Raw genomic sequence first — 5000 nt, 5'->3', positions numbered from 1 at the left:
ATCGCCCCACGCCTCCGAGGAGGGCTGCCCGGGCGGGCCTGGCCCCGGAGCTCGAAAAAAAAAAAAAGGATCGGGCCCACTAGAGACATGGACCAGGCCGCCCTGGGCTCACCCTCCCCGGCCGCAGCGAGGGACTGCCTCCCGGCCGACTGGATCGGGCCCCTGGAAGTCTGGGGGGGGGGGGGGAATGGAACCTGACGCCTCCGAGGAGGGGACGCCCAGGGAAGGAGGGAGATCCGGGTTGACCTGGTGACCGGACGGGAAAGAGGCCACCGGGCGTGCCCCCGTTAAAACCCCTAGGGGTTGACCTGGTGGCCGGAAAGCAAACCGGCCAGCAGGTGAACCCTTTCGATTCCACGGGTTGACCTGGTGCCCGGGAAGCGAACCGGCCAGCAGGTGAACCCGTCCGATTCCACGGGTTGACCTGGTGCCCGGGAGGGGACTCTGAAAATTTTTCAGCCCTTTCGACTCGGGGTTGACCTGGTGGCCGAGAGGGGCCTCGCACGGCAGGCAAGCCGCCCTGGGCTCACCCTCCCCGGCCGCAGCGAGGGACTGCCCCTCCCCACCCCCCGGCTGACAGGATCGGGCGCACTGGAAGTCCGGGACAGTATTTTCCCCGACGCCGGGGAGGGCGGGCGGAGGGGCTCTGGCGGCCAGCCCGGGCCCCGGAGCTCGAAAAGGAAAAAAGGACCGGGCCCGCGAGAGACGGGGGCCCTGCCGCAGGGGGGGGGGGCAGTCCGACCGGGGCTCACCGTGCGGCAGGCCCGGGCGTCGGCAGGGGAAAGCGGGCGAGGAGGCGCGGGGCCGGGTGCCTACGGCCATACCGGACCGAACGCCCCCGATCCCGTCCGATCTCGGAAGGTAAACCGTCCCGGGCCTGGCTAGTACTTGGATGGGTGACCGCCTGGGAATCCCAGGTGCCGTAGGCAGCTTTTCCCGGTCCGAGTCAGCTCTCTCTCCTTTTCTGGGGGGGAAGGAGAGGGGGGGACGGGCCGGAAAGCCCCTCGTCGCTCCTGCCGAGTCGGAGGTCGCGGCCGCAGGTCACGGGTCTGGGCGCCTGGGGTCCGGCTCCCCACCCACCCGGCTTCCTCCGCGGAGGACCCCCCCCGGGGCCACCGAAGCCGCTGGGGGAGACCCCGGGCATGGGGCGGACTGGCCCGGACCCTCCCGGCCGCCGGCCCGCAGGTCCGCCCCGAATCCCCCCCCGCGGCCACCCAGGCCAGGCCTGGCCAGGCGGGACGGACGGCGGGTGTCCAGCGCCCAGCGGCTTCCTCCAGCGGGGACCCACGGACCCCAAAGCCGCAGGGGGAGGCCCCGGGCCCGGGACGGACTCGCTCGGACCCCCTGCGCCCGGCCGCCGGCCCGCGGGACCGCCCCGAATCCCCCCGCGGCCACCCAGGCCAGGCCTGGCCAGGCGGGACGGACGGCGGGTGTCCAGCGCCCAGCGGCTTCCTCCAGCGGGGACCCACGGACCCCAAAGCCGCAGGGGGAGGCCCCGGGCCCGGGCCCGACTCGCTCGGCCCCCCCGCCTCCCCTGCGCCCGGCCCCCGGCCCGCGGGACCGCCCCGAATCCCCCCGCGGCCACCCAGGCCAGGCCTGGCCTGGCGGGACGGACGGCGGGTGTCCAGCTCCCAGTGGCTTCCTCCAGCGGGGACCCACGGACCCCAAAGCCGCAGGGGGAGGCCCCGGGCCCGGGACGGACTCGCTCGGCCCCCCCGCCTCCCCTGCGCCCGGCCCCCGGCCCGCGGGACCGCCCCGAATCCCCCCGCGGCCATCCAGGCCAGGCCTGGCCTGGCGGGCCGGTGTGCGGCTCCCCCGGGCTTCCTCCCCCGACGACCCGCGCCCCCCTGAGCCGCAGGCGGAGACCCCGGCCCCGGGGCGGACCGGCCCGGGCTCGCTCGAGCCCCCTGCGCCCGGCCCGCAGGACCGCCCCCCCGAATCCCCCGGGAGAGGCCCGGCCTGCACGCCACTGACGACCCGCGGCCCCCAAAGTCGCAGGAGGCGCCCCCCCCCGGTTAGCCCCGTCTCGCTCCGCGCCCCCCGCCCCTCGCTGCCGGGACCGGGCGCCGCCCCAGAGTCAGCCGCAGCCGGCCGGCCTGAGAGCTGCCCTCCTGTGGACGACGGTGAGTTTACCTTGATACTAACCGGCCGTCAGCCAGGTCAACCCCATTGCTAGACTGGGGTGGACCTGGTGGCCGAGTGGGGACTTGGAACATTTGACAGCTGCTTCCCGGGGCTTGACCGGTTGTCCTGAACGCCCCCCACCCCCAGCCCCAGCCCCCGGCTCCTGCTCCCCTCTCCCCAGCCTCGGTGCTCCGCTCCCTGCCTCGGAGGCTGCCTCTCTGCGGCGCCTGCATCGCCTCCGAGGACGCGCACCCTCCGGAGGCTGGACGTAAACCCACCACTGCCGCTGACCCGGCTCTCCGAGGGACGACTGTGAGGCCTCCCCCCCCCCCCCACCCCCGGACCGCCCTGGGGACGACTGCTAAGCCTCCCCCACCGGACCGCCCGGGGCAAGACTGCTAAGCCTCCCTCCCACACACACACACACACACTGTCGGGGGAGGACTATTAAGCTTTCCCCCTGGAGCGCCCGGGGCGGACGACTGTTAAGCCTGCCCCCGGAGTCCTCGGGGGAGGACTATTAAGCTTTCCCCCCTGGAGCGCCCGGGGGGGGACGACTATTAAGCCTGGCCCCCGGAGTCCTCGGGGGACGACTATTAAGCCTCCCCCGGACTGGCCGGGGGGCGACTATTAAGCCTCCCCCGGACCTGCTCCGTCTCGACTATTAAGCCCCCCTCTGTGGTCCTCAAGACCACTGCCGTGCTGCCCTCGGAGTGGGGTGACACCCGGGCCGGAAAGCAAACCGGCCACCAGGTCAACCCGTCGAATCCAATGGGTTGACCTGGTGGCCGGAAAGCAAACCAGCCGCCAGGTCAACCCGTCGAAACCAATGGGTTGACCTGGTGGCCGGAAAGCAAAACGGCCGCCAGGTCAACCCAGTAGATTCAGCGGGTTGACCTGGTGGCCGAACGGGGACTTTGAAAATTTGACAGCCGCTTCCCGGGGGTTGACCTGTTGTCCCGGTGGGGACTTTGAACATTTGACAGCCGCCTCCCAGGGCTTGACCTATTGTCCCGGTGGGGACTTTGAGAATTTTACAGCCGCTTCCCGGGGCTTGACCTGGTGGCCGAGTGGGGACGTTGAACATTTGACAGCCGCTTCCAGGGGGTTGACCTGTTGTCCTGAACGCCCCCCACCTCCCCCCCGGCTCCTGCTCCCCACTCCCCAGCCTCGGTGCTCCGCTCCCTGCCTCGGAGGCTGCCTCTCTGCGGCGGCTGCATCGCGTCCGAGGACGCTCACCCTCCGGAGGCTGGACGTAAAGCCTGACACCCGCCACCGCCGCCGACACGGCTCTCGGAGGGACGACTCTGAGGCCTCCCCCCACCCCCGGACCGCCCTGGGGACGACTGCTAAGCCTCCCCCCCGCCCACACCCACACCCACACTGTCGGGGGATGACTCTTAAGCCTCTCCCAGACTGCCTGGGGAACGACTATTAAGCCTGCCCCCCGGAGCACTCGGGGGACGACTATTAAGCCTCCCGCGGACTGCCCGGGGGATGACTATTAAGCCTCCCCTGGAACGACTATTAAGCCTCCCCCGGACTGGCCGGGGGGCGACTATTAAGCCTATCCTCGGGGGAGGACTATTAAGCTTTCCCCCTGGAGCGCCCGGGGGGACGACTATTAAGCCTGGCCCCCGGAGTCCTCGGGGGACGACTATTAAGCCTCCCCCGGACCTGCTCCCTCTCGACTATTAAGCCCCCCCTCTGCGGTCCTCAGCACCACTGCCGCGCTGCCCTGGGAGTGGGGTGACATCCGGTCCGGAAAGCAAACCGGCCACCAGGTCAACCCGTCGAATCCAATGGGTTGACCTGGTGGCCGGAAAGCAAACCGGTCGCCAGGTCAACCCGTCGAATCCAATGGGTTGACCTGGTGGCCGGAAAGCAAACCGGCCGCCAGGTCAACCCAGTAGATTCAGCGGGTTGACCTGGTGGCCGAACGGGGACTTTGAAAATTTGACAGCCGCTTCCCGGGGGTTGACCTGTTGTCCCGGTGGGGACTTTGAACATTTGACAGCCGCCTCCCAGGGCTTGACCTGTTGTCCCGGGGGGGACTTTGAACATTTGACAGCCGCTTCCCGGGGCTTGATCGGTTGTCCTGAACGCCCCCCCCACCCACCCACCCCAGCCCCCGGCTCCTGCTCCCCTCTCCCCAGCCTCGGTGCTCCGCTCCTTGCCTCAGAGGCTGCCTCTCTGCGGCAGCTGCATCCCGTCCGAGGACGCTCACCCTCCGGAGGCTGGACGTAAAGCCTGACACCCGCCACCGCCGCCGACCCGGCTCTCCGAGGGACGACTCTGAGGCCTCCCCCCACCCCCGGACCGCCCTGATGACGACTGCTAAGCCTCCCCCACCGGACCGCCCGGGGGAAGACTGCGACGCCTCCCGCCAGGCCCCCACCCAGCCTGGGGGAAGACTGCTAAGCCTCCCCCCCCACACACACACACACACTGTCGGGGGATGACGATTAAGCCTCTCCCGGACTGCCCGGGGGACGACTATTAAGCCTCCCCTGGAACCACTATTAAGCCTGCCCCCGGAGTCCTCGGATGACGACTGCTAAGCCTCCCCCACCGGACCGCCCGGGGCAAGACTGCTAAGCCTCCCTCCCACACACACACACACACTCTCGGGGGAGGACTATTAAGCTTTCCCCCTGGAGCGCCCGGGGCGGATGACTGTTAAGCCTGCCCCCGGAGTCCTCGGGGGACGACTATTAAGCCTGGCCCCCGGAGTACCCGGGGGACGACTATTAAGCCTCCCCCGCACTGGCCGGGGGACGACTATTAAGCCTCCCCCGGACCTGCTCCGTCTCGACTATTAAGCCCCCCTCTGCGGTCCTCAGCACCACTGCCGCGCTGCCCTGGCAGTGGGGTGA

The 5000-nt window shown here is 70.2% G+C and overlaps 1 non-coding gene across 1 annotated transcript; it reads left to right on the top strand.

Moving 5' to 3' along the window:
• The first annotated feature begins 810 nt into the window (after positions 1-810).
• Positions 811-929, top strand: LOC135979885 (5S ribosomal RNA). The gene has a single exon (XR_010597141.1). It is a non-coding gene; the product is annotated as a 5S ribosomal RNA (ribosomal RNA).
• The last annotated feature ends 4071 nt before the right edge of the window (positions 930-5000 follow it).

This window comes from Chrysemys picta, unplaced genomic scaffold (assembly GCF_011386835.1).
Source record: "Chrysemys picta bellii isolate R12L10 unplaced genomic scaffold, ASM1138683v2 scaf1340, whole genome shotgun sequence".
NCBI lineage: Eukaryota > Metazoa > Chordata > Testudines > Emydidae > Chrysemys > Chrysemys picta.
The sequence above is the reverse complement of the archived record's forward strand: the minus strand, read 5'-3'. Positions and strand labels throughout refer to the sequence as shown.